This window comes from Sinocyclocheilus grahami, unplaced genomic scaffold, assembly GCF_001515645.1.
Source record: "Sinocyclocheilus grahami isolate Dianchi unplaced genomic scaffold, SAMN03320097.WGS_v1.1 scaffold948.1, whole genome shotgun sequence".
Lineage (NCBI taxonomy): Eukaryota > Metazoa > Chordata > Actinopteri > Cypriniformes > Cyprinidae > Sinocyclocheilus > Sinocyclocheilus grahami.
In genome coordinates this window covers 375,061-387,280 of record NW_015506127.1, presented here as the reverse complement: position 1 = coordinate 387,280, position 12,220 = coordinate 375,061, and the positions used below count along the sequence as shown (strand labels likewise).

Genomic DNA, 12,220 nt, shown 5'->3' with positions numbered 1-12,220 from the left:
GACATACTTCGCTTTAATATAACTGTGTGAACGGGTAGCGTGATTACTTAAAACATCACGCTCATAACATTTAAGTGTGTGTTCAGGAATGTAAATGTTTGCTTAACACCAGAACCGTCCCAGCTCTTCACGGAAGTCGTTAGTTCTGCGGCTGTATCGTGATGATTACCGTGGCGTTGTCTTCAGTCATGTGCTGGTGTGTAGGAACCTCAGACTTGTATTTTGCAGCAGCTGATGATTTGGTGATTTGGAAACGGCTCAGTTTGGACTGCAGGCGGAACCTGGCGGAGGATCTAAACTCTCCGTTCCGTGAGGGGCGTTTCTAGCGCTTCTTTCTGGAGAAGAGCGTCGATCTCCAGGATCTGTGCGTCGCGTCGCGTCGCTCTCTGCAGCTCGGCTCCGCCCGCGGTGCGGGGCGTGTCTCTGTGGGCGGGTTCGCGCGCGCTGCTGATGTGAGGACGCAGGTGACGCGGCGCTCAGCACCCATCGGAAGACGCGCAGGATCGAGACGCGTTGCTCTCTGACGGATACTGACATTATTCCGGACTCAGATTCCAGAGAAAAGCGCAGGGATTTGGGAAGAAGGAGAGACGGAGACGCAGGGAGAGCATTGCGAAGGTAAAGAGCTAATTGAGCTCTCTCTCTCTCTCTCTCTGTGTGTGTGTGTGTGTGTGTGTGTGTTCTTGGATTTTCCTAATCAGCATCATGACGATGTCCAATTTTACCCATGAGATGCTGAAGAGCGTCAGTGTGATCTCCGACAGGAACGCGGACCCGTGTGTGTGTGTGTGTGTGTGTGTGTGTGTGAGCTTTTTTGTGAAGTTTTTCAGCAGCCACATAGTTACTGTATGTGAGTCCCTCCCTTTGAAACTGGTAACTGCGACCATAGATTTGTATAGGTAGATGCCTTGTGTGGGTGTGTGTGTGTGTGTGTGTGTGTGTGTGTGTGTGTGTGTGTGTGTGTGTGTGTGTGTGTGTGTGTGTGTGTGTGTGTGTGTGTGTGTGTGTGTGTGAGGGTTGGAGGAGGTGATCTCTTGTTTCGGATCATGTCAGGTTTGATCTCGAAGTCTCCAGTGTGTTTTGGGGTCTGGAAACACGATGCTGGTTAAAGCAGAGAACCGGAGGGTGCGCGTGAAGGGAAGTGACTGTGATTGATGAATGTTCGCTGAAGAGACTCTAATGATCAGAGCATCGATCACTCATGTGTCTCCGCACACATTTGACATGTTATTTCAGCAGCTGCCGTAGTGTTGAGACATCATTAAACACAGTGTTTCCATCCACGATCTCTAGACTGTTCCGTCTGACACACACACACACACACACACACACACACACACACACACGCGCGATAGACACAAACGAACTAAGTTGTGTGTGATTGTAGGCGTTGACAGTCGTTCTTATGTGGCTTCGTTCTCTCTTGTCTGTATTGTGTTCATTAAAATGGGCTGAAATCAAAGGACTGGCCTGTTCTGTCTGATTTCACATTGAGTTCATGAGTTCATGTGTAGTGAGGATGATTTCAGCGCGCAGCTCCTCCGCTGGGGTGCGATAGACAACCTCTCTGAACAACCTGCAGAGCCACACACACACACACACACACACACACACAGACAGACACAGACAGAGAGACAGACAGAGCGAGAAAGAAAGAAACAGAGAGAGAGTGTCTTCATACACAGAGAGGTGGATGATGACGCTTTGATTTCGTTTCTTTCATATAGCTGGTGTGTGTGTGTGTTCAGGCTTGAATTTATCTGCTCTGTACAATTCAGAAACCCCTTTGTGATCATTTTCTCATTATTATAATCAAAGGGTTTCTCATTTTTCTCGGCTCTTACATCTGGGCTCAAATGTCTGAAAATGTCCTTGTGAATATAGCCAAACCATGTCAAAAAATGTTACACACTGATTGTGTGTTTGCACAATGATCCTCTTGCTTTGTGGTTTCCCCTGACAAGTTATTAGTATACAAATGATATATTGACTGTGTGGTTGATCAGTAGGTTATTGATGACCGCGTTCAGAGCTCCAGTGTGTGTGTGTGTGTGTGTGTGTGTGTGTGTCAGGTTGATCTGCTTCTGTAAGCGTGTGGGTGACCCCGAGTTTTCTGAGATTTTGCAGCACAAAACACATATGAGGAATCGCCGACCTTCAGCACACTGCAGCGTTACTCACAAATACAAATATTTCTAGCTTATGTTGATGTGTTTCTAATAAGCTGCCATATATTCAGCATTTGATTCTTTTTCTTTCATTGTCATTAAACATCTCAGAGATTTGTCTTTCGCTGCTCATTCTTCTGTCTTGAACACTGGGGTTTATAAGTCACTGTTTTCTGTAAAGCTGATTTAGAACGGAGTGTGTGAAAACAAGTCAATTAAACTTGAAATAATGCTTGCACACATAATGTGGTGATGTAATTGGATTATCGCTTGTGCAAGTAAAAATGGCTGCAGTGAAGTAGAAAAGATTCACAATCTTTCAGATCTCAGTAGCTCTCTTTCCAAACCAAAAGCTGGTGCTAAATGCATTTTCCTTGTGTTTAACTAATAGTTGTTGTCCTCACAGCAGGAGAGCTGTGTGTGGTTGTGAGGGAACGTTTAAGGTCTTTTCCTCAGATGTGCTGAAGCTTCATCTGGCAGATGTCTGTCAGGAGTCTGAATGCATTCATGTTGGGATCAAATGCTTCTGGCCAAATTAAGATCCTGTTTGTCACTGGCCTGATCTCTGCAGGACCTTTATGTGTTTGTCAAGTCAAATTTACTGGTGAAGCATTTTTCACACATTGTCTGAAAGCAGTTTTCCAGAAAATCAGATTTTAATTATTATAATTTCTTCATTCCTTAGAGTAGTATTTATCAGATTAGAGATGGTTGACATTATGCTACGGTATAAACAAGCAAGCAGTTGAGATTTGCTGCATGTTATATATTGCTTAATGTGAGTGTGCTGTATTCGGCACGGCTGTGTTTTAATGTTTCTCAGAACCTTTAACTGTTAGTTTAGTTCCTGTCAGCTCTTTAAAGTGGGAGATCAGCGTAAAAAGCTCTTTTTGTCTTTGAACACTGATCCAGAGCTCAGTTGAAGGAGCCGTGATGCTCCAGACGTGACCTCCTCACCTGCCGTGACAGCGGCTCGACCCCGACACCCAGAGATCGCTGCCGCCTGTTAGCAGCGCCGCTGATCTGACTATAATCCCTCTCCTCTAACCACCCTAACCGGCATTTCTCCCTCTCGCCACCCCGGGTAAAGAGATCTTAAAACGAGGTAACGAGAGCGTAGCGATCAGAAGTGTCTCTAAAATGAGCTGAACGATAAAGTGAGCAGATCCTCCTTCGTTCACATCATCCAGATCATCACTGACGCTGATTAGCGGTACGTGACGAGACTTCAGACACATCTGATGAGACGGTCTAGTGACGGAGGTGTGTGTTTTGCATTTTGGTAAAAACTGAGGCTGTTTTCTTCTTAAGAGGCCTAATGTGCTTAGAGAAGATTTACACGGGCCTACAAACATGAAAGGGAAATGTTAAAGAATCGGTTCACCCAGAAAGGAATATTCTGTCATCGTTTACTCACCCGCATGCTGTTTTACACTGATTTGACTTTCCTTGCCATCAAAATTGAAAGAAGAAAATGTCACTCTTTTCCCTGCAGGGTCAACTGAAGCCTAGAGCTCTAGAGTCTTCTTCCCATGTGAAATCTAATGAGCACACTGGGAGTTTTGGCCAACGTTGAGATTATCAGTTTGTGTGACTGACTACAGAGTCATATGTTATGGTACTTTTATGTTGCTTTTGCATGAATGCTTCAGTGTGCATTTTTTCACTGTGATTGTTTTGAAGAGCGAGCAGTACTATCAGTCTGTCATAGAAGAAGATGAAAGAAAATCATAGAGGTTTGGAATGAAGTGAGGCTGAGTAAATGATGACAGAATCCACAAGAGAATAACTAAGACAAATGTATATTTTAGTTCTTCTTTGTTTTTATGGTCATGGTTGAGCAATTACTGCTTAAGATTTGAGAGAAACAGAACCTTTGAATGAAATAGTGAAGGACGGTGTCTTTAATAATGGTAGCCAGAGAACTCAAAACGGTTTAATTTAAGTAATCGTGCCATGGAAGCTCAGGAAGATTGGGCTGAAATAACAGCAGCTGGATCGCTCTGAACTGCTCTGATCTCGTTTCCTGAGAGTTTCTTTCACTTAAGAGGAATTTCACGTGCCGACTGCTCCTAGAGTTGAAAGTGAATTCCTTCCATTTCATTTAAGGAGAATCTTAAAAATCAATCCAGGGTGACTGAATGAAATGATGTGGAAATTTCTCCATGTTCACAGGAGTACAGACAGTGAAGTGATTAAGATCTCATAGACATCAGTGCGTTACTGAATGATTTATTCTGAACTGAACACGTAAGGTTAAAGTGTTACATCAGCATTAGCCCTGAAGAGTTGGATGATATTTGTCTTTGTGTTCTTTATTCTGTTGGCAGATGGTTCCTCTGCGTTTACAGTGGGATGATGTTGAAGGTTGCTGCGATTTGTGTAAAGCTGAACCTCGTTTTGCAAGCGGTTACTGGGCTCATGTTGAGCAAAACTCTCTCTGAAGGGGTCATAAAATGCATTTTAAGATCATTTTGCATCCTTTGCTACAAACACTTCATTTCAGGTGACGTAGAGCCATATGCATTTAAGCCTGAGGCAGGAGAGAATCTGAGATCTGAAAATGTTATCTTTATTTAGTTCTAAAACTATTATTTTATCTGTAGGCATGCTATAATGAATTGCTATTTGGGAAAAAATGGCATCATGTTGAGATTAAGAAAAGAGTCTGATAACATTCTTGTTCATTTGCGCAGGCACATCATTAAAATAAACTGCAGCCATGAATTTCTAATTGGTTATGGAGTTTTTGTAGGTTTGCCTTTTGGTAGTTTGTCTGTATATAGGGACAGAACAACATTGGACTGTTTTACTCGACAACAGTATCGCTCTTGTCATGCGCACATCTCCTTGAGTTACATACACATGTAAAGGGGGCATCTAGAGAAAAATCACTTGTGAGTAAAAGCCTTTGACACCAGACGAGCAGATCTAAATGGAACGCTGCAGTCAATGCTTTTCACAATAAATTATGCCAATCATAAGCATAATGTTTTTCTACGAATTATGCAGCCCTAGTTTAAGTACATGTATTCATTTAGAGCTGTGTTCATCCAAAGAAGTTTATGAATGTGATCTACAATAATAAAAGAAGCAGTAAACCAGAGGAGTGACCCGCAGCACCAGTACAGCGGCAGGCAGGAGAACGTGGAGAAAGACTAGTTAGTTTGTGCGTCTCTGCAGTGCTGCTGCTAATTCAGCACTTTTCTTCTGTTCTCTGTGTGTAAATGTGAGTTCGCTTCACCACTCTTATCTGAACAGCTCCCAGTTTACCTCTTTCTCTCTCTCTCACACACACACACAGGATTCAGGCTGGGCATCTCTGCACCTCTGGACCTCTTTCAGAGAGAGCAGGCGATTCTAAAGGATTCCTATTCCTGTGACACAATAGAAACTGTTGATCGTGTCTGGGCTGTCCTGATCTCTGCACGATTGATCTGTTCAGTTTGTCCATCCAGCGTGAGATTGACACCATTGACCCTTTCTCTCTCTCTCTCTCTCTCTCTCTCTCTCTTTCTCATATGCATTCTTATTTTCTTCTCAAATGTACTTCTTTGGCATGCCAGAAATTATTACCAAAGCATGCAGGCGTCACTCAGTGCACCAGGCCATTAGAAAAATACACTCTCTTCCTATAACTAAAAAAATAAGTTTTGTTGGTATCTAACTTTCTGAAGGGCAAATCATTTCAAAGTTGGGATCTCATGTTTTCCTGATGTCCTCAGAATTTTGGTCTGTTAGCAGGTGTTTCTCTGTCGCTATAGACATATAAACTCTATAGGATAAATATTTATATAAGCTTATCTATGAGTAAACACATATGGCGGTGGTCAGCTGTGGTCAGTATTTTTCAGGGCTTTTTTAGACCCATCTGTAATTCTTTCTACTGTTGTACAGTTTACTGTCTCATCTGAGGATGTTAGTATTTTCTTTCCGTTTTGAACAGACAGTGTTTTGACTGATCTGATTCTTTGAAAGAGAGCAGATGTAAATCTGTGATCATGTAGTCGACTGTTGAGCAACCCTGAAACCCTAACCCAACCATGAACCGATGACCCTTATATCTTTCTAGAGAACCCTCTCGTCTGCCATTGATTCACAAGTAAATAAAAAGTGTCAGCCTCGATCTGTGGCTGATCAGAGCTACTCCTCAACATTAACACTGTTTTGCTGAAATCTCTGTCCAAATACATAGTTATTCTCATTGTCTGTGGTGGAGTCGGGTGGGATTCTGTTTGCTATAGTATTGTTGTCTTTTTGTTGTAAGATCAGGGTTTGATCTTGCGTCCAAAACTGTCCTCTTCATCCTGTGTCTTTAGAGCCTGTGTGATGACCATTAGCTCTGATCCGTCTCTGTACCTGTCTCTCTGTTTCTCTCAGGACTTGAAAGATGACATTAGATGCTGGTTTGTGTGAGTGTGTGTGTGTCTGTCGGTCCAGTCTTTGTTGTTCTTGTGGCTCTGAACTTTCCTTTGCTCAGCATGTTTTTCTTTTCTTTTCTCACTCATTCCCATTTTCTCCATTTCATCTCTGCTGCTATAATTCATTTCTCTCTCATACTCTTGTTTTGGCAGCTGATTCTCAGTGTTTCTCCTTTTCGTTGATGAGGCACTACACACACATTTTAACTGCACCTGAAGAAACAGACTGGCAGACGGAGAGAGAGACAGATGAGCCTGTAGCTCTATTAAGTTCTAGCTGAAGAAATAAATGTGACACTCTCTCAGTCCTGTTAAATGATATTAATGAATGTTTCACTTCATGTACTGAAAGAGAAACAGCAGCGATCTGTGTGACAAAGAAATACTCCAGCTACACAGTAGAGTCTGTGTGTGTGTGTGCGTGTGTGCAAACCTGTATGAAAATCAAGGACGTTTGTTGGTATGTCTGTGCTGCTGCTGCTACCATCTTTGACGTCTTGAGTCTCAGAGACCAAACTGTCTGTCTGTCTCCCTCTCACTTCATCAGATCAGGTGCTTTTGTTGAAAGGTCAGGCTGCTCCATTTTCAGTTTCAGACAGTTTCAGCACCACGGACAGCTCCAGTGCCACAGACAGTTTCAGCACCACAGACAATCTCAGCGCCATGGACAGCTCCAGTGCCCACAGATAGTCTGTCACATACAGTTTCAGCACCACGGACAGCTCCAGTGCCACAGACAGTTTCAGCGCCATGGATAGCATCAGTGTCACAGACAGTTTCTGAACCATGGACAGCTCTAGTGCCACATGGTTTCAGCACCACGGACAACTCCAGTGCCACATACAGTTTCAGTGCCACATATAGTTTCAGTGCTACATACAGTTTCAGCACCATGGACAGCTCCAGTGGCCAAAGATGGTTTCAGTGCCACATATAGTTTCAGCACCAAAGACAGTTTCAGCCCCATGGACAGCTCCAGTGCTCACAGAAAAGGTGCATTTGACTTAACGCAGCGTTGTGCAGATCGATCAAATTCTGACTTGAAGCAGTGCATGTCGGTTAAAAATTTTGTCCAACTGCGGCGACGCCACGTGACTGTCACGTGTGGCATCAAAGTACCGCAAGAGCGTTTCGAGAGCAGCCGGCTGACTCAGCCGGTGCAGTTTCTCCAGAGCGACTGCAGGAGTGCTGATGACGACACCGCTGTTTCACGATTGGCCAGATTCATCGCATGGGTTTAATCTAACCTTTTCAATTCAAATAATGGTCACAAATCTGTGTTTATAGAACAGTAAACTGTTTTACTGTAGTTGCAATGTTATATTGAGTCGCGTTTATCATAAAACACTGATAAAAGCATATATACCCCCACTTTATTAGTATTTAAATAGTATATGATTATGTTGAACTTTATTCGTGAACAGGTGGCACTGTATTAAGCAGTATATAAAAAGTGTTTCTGTTGCTCATGAAAACGTTTCTGAAATGTCTGTTTATTTGACAAATATTGCATTTAATTCACTTTTTTCTGTGATAGAGTATGCAAACACCGTGCGACTGTCGCTAACGGGAGCAGAAAGTGTCCGTCTTGACGGCTGTTTTCACCTCCGCCCCTGACTGCAAGACCTATAGTCTCAGTGTCACAGACAGTTTCAGCACCACAGATAGTTTCAGTACCATGTAGGGCTGCAACAACTAATTGATCAAATCGATTATTATTGATTATGAAAATCATCGACAACGATTCTCATCATCGATTAGTCGGGTCTGCCCACAGTGCACGTCCAACTTCAGCCAGTCGCGTCAAACTATAGCACTGAATTACGCATTTTTATGGACTAAATGCATCTAATGTATTGGAGAAAACTGAATGAGATGCTGCGGGAGAGTTACGTGATCCAAGCTGCCCAAAACATGAGAAATCTTTATTTTAAGCTTTAAGCGAATGCATTAGTGTAATGGCTTGCCCTGTCAGGCGCTTTAACAGATGCGTGTGCATCCTCAGCGCAAAAACTTTCAGTTTACGGTCATATCCTTATGTATAAATGACACACATTCACGCGAGCATTTCCATTTTTGCATAAAGGTCCGTTCTGACAGTCTGTGTTAAGTTTGAATCTTTACTGAATGAGCGCCGGGCGCGTGCACGCGGAAAACGGAGACAATTAATAGTCAGCGCAAAAACATTAATTGTGCTGAGATATCTGTTAAATCGAGGTTTAAAGGTCAACATGCATTGCGAGTATTTTATGAGATCAGGAACTGTAAGGGGATAACAGCGTGTAATTGTCTGAATATAAATATCAGACTCTTCATAACCGCCTATTCCAGGATAAAGAAATGACAGGAACAGAACATTACCCTTACCTATTGGTCTTTATCATCTTTATTATTTATATATATCTTAATGCAGAGATTTAAACTATATTCACTATATACAATGCTTAAATTTATTAAAACAAATTTATGTAAGGTTTTTAACAAATTATGGTTTGTGCCGCTGCTGCTCTAAACTAACAGTACTGGTGATTACCAAAATCATTTTTTAGCTTTCTGTATGGGTTAGTCCTCCAATATGTGTAAGCTCTTTAGTAACAGTCGTAGGCTATTTCTAATGCTATAATATAATTATTGCTGTTATCTATGAAAGAAAGGCAGAGAGCTTTATAGTTTTTTTTTCAGATACCCAATTACAGTCAAAAAGTACAATGCCAGCAAGAATGCAAGCTGTTATGAAGGGCATAGGAGGCCTTTTTATGTGAATAAATACTATTTAGTTGTTTAAAGCTGCAGTCCGTAACTTTTTTGTGTTCAAAATGAACTAAATTTATATAATAAGCGAGTACACTATCCATTTTCCAAGCCATGTTTTTGTCTTATCCAGAATCCCTATAATAAGTGTTTATATTCAGACTATTTTAGACTGGTTCGGATAGGTACCGCTGAGGAGTAGCCCAGTACCTGCATGATTCGTCATAGACATAAACAGAGAGAAGTAGCTCCAGCTACAATGTTCTTCTGCAAGATGCATGCAGTTCTGTTTATTAACCGCTAGAGCGCCAAAAGTTATGGACTGCAGCTTTAAGTATATTTGCCCAATAAATGACTAACATTTTTTGATAAAAATTTTTTTTTGACAGATTCCAAAAATTCCTAATATGTGTTTTCTCTTTATTATGGCAGGTGGTCTAATAAATTGTTAAGCACTGTATGTTTTCATAGCATTCAGTTGGCACGTTTGTTTGTAGGACATTGGGCAGAATGTGGAATTGTGTGTTTTTTTGTCGGGGAAAAAAATTGTATTAATCCGATTAATCGAAAAAATAATCGACCAACTAATCGATTATCGCAATAATAGTTAGTTGCAGCCCTAGTACCATGGACAGCTCAGCTCTGCTGTATGTTCAGAGTCAGTTACAGCCGTTTGCTCTTATCTGTCTTTCTCTGTTCAATTCAAATGTGCTTTATTGGCCTGATTAAGCAAATATTAAGTTGCTTAGTTGTACATCACATCTGTTTATTGTGTTTATTCATGATTGCATCATTCTTTGGTCAACATTTCCCTTTTTTGTGGCCGTGTACCACTTTTCCCCCCAATAAAGAAACTGAAGTTCTGTATTATTCTACTTTATAGCTTTCTGTGTAAATACGACAGGCGGTTAATACACGAGTTTCACAATTTGAGTTGAATTACTGAAATAAATGAAGTTTTCCACAACATTCTAATTTATTGAGATGCAGCTGTATGTGTATTTTATTTTTCATACAGATCCTATTTTTAATCTCTTTTTTTCCTTTTATAGTTTTTATTCATCAATTTTAGTTAGCTTTACTCTGATCTAATGGAAGTGTAGCATTCAAGTACTCGTGTGTATTTGTGAGAGTGTTTATCTGATCAATTGGTTAGAATCAGTCTGAGGTGTTCTCCAGAAGCAAGCGCATGAGTCTAGTGTTGATGAAACTACAAAACAGCTTCCCATTATTCATTTGTAATTGAGTGGATCTAATCTATCTTTAATCATGAGTGTGGGTATTATAAGAGATTCCAGGTATTTCAGAAAAAAAAACTGTTTTTATATGTGTCTGGCAGATGCTTTTAACCAAAGTGATTCAGGTTATGGCAGGTTGCTTATGATGTTCCTTATGTCACTTTGGATGAAAGCCTCTGCTAAACGAATAAATGAAAGCCCAAGCTGTACATTATTTTAAAGTCTTTTTGTTGTCTGGGATTTGAACCAATGACCTTGACTGAGCTCAAGGACTTGAGGAGTTATGAATCAAGAAGATTTCTTGGCATTTTTGTTTGCTGACCACAGAAGCACAGATCACATGTTCATCATCAGTCGGTGACGTCACCAGCAGTTCTGTCTGACTGTCTTCGGGACAGAAGGATGATGTGTTCGCTGGAGGTTGTAATTTGATGTTCTGGTTTGTTTTTAACTCTCATCTGACAGCCTGTGATTTCAGCTCAGAATCTCATGCTGGGCTGAAAGCAGTCAGAGTCTCATCTGCGTGTGTGTAAAGATGGCGGTGTTGAGATTATTTTTCATAATACCCGTGCTGACTGATTACATGTTTGGCCAAGTGTAAACAAGAAAAAAACAGTGCGTTATGTAGAAAGTTGTGCAGTGTTGGAGTAACAGACAAACACATTTTAATAACATCTTCATTATCATCGTCATCATCATCATCACTGCACCTCTCTTTTATTCATGTGTTTTTTTCACACTGAAGCGTGTTGAGTCTGCGCCTTTCAGATTGCGAGTGTGAAATTATCGCTGATGTGTGAGATTGACACGAGACCTAAGAAAGAAAAGCAGCATATGCTGCAGCAGCACATAATGAAGCTCCCACTCTACAGAGAATAAGAAAGATGCAGGCATCTTTGTTTTTAGCATTTGGGGACAAGGTCACTTCCTCTCAGGGAGCCATGATGAAAACACACACACACACACTGACAACATGCTGAGTCAAATGTCATTCTTGATTAGATAGGTTGCAGAGTGTGTGTGTTATTATCAGTCTTGCTGTATATCTGTCATTATTTTAGAGGCTGTAAACTCTCTGCCCTTGTATATTCATATATGTATAGATCTCTAGTATTTATATGCACTCATAGACCTAAATATGAAGTGAAAGTGAGTACATAGACAAACACACAGTGTCTCACTGGACTGTGAGCTTTTGTCATTCATTTGAAGATTTTCATAGAAAGAGAGCGAAAACGAGAGACATGACAGACCCTTACAGGTTTTCTGTGGTGTATTAGTAAAGATGCTGATTCACATCAGCTGTGTGTTTGTGTTTGATCCACATCAGCCATTCCCTTTTCTTTTCAGCCACAGTCCTCAGTCCTGTTGCAATTATTGATTAATCATCTGATCGTGTTTACCCAACCTAACCACAATTATTTCTGAGAACCACATTAATTGCATAGTTGTTTAAATTTAAAATCACTATGGCAAAATTAAGTGACATGAACAAAATGGAACAAGGAAAGGAAAGGACGTGATGTTTGGCCTAGTATGGTGACCCATACTTGGAATTTGTGCTCTGCATTTAACCCATCCAAAAGCACACACAAACACACCAGTGAGTAGTAAACAAACACACACACACACACACACACAC

General features: G+C 41.2%; 1 protein-coding gene across 1 annotated transcript in view; it reads left to right on the top strand.

Moving 5' to 3' along the window:
- Positions 1-429: 429 nt before the first annotated feature.
- Positions 430-12,220, top strand: part of LOC107564582 (neurexin-2-like) — a gene marked incomplete at its 3' end in the record, with an annotated part of 375,377 nt that continues 363,586 nt past the window's right edge. The window contains exon 1 of the mRNA XM_016249689.1: positions 430-618. The remainder of the gene's footprint in view (positions 619-12,220) is intronic.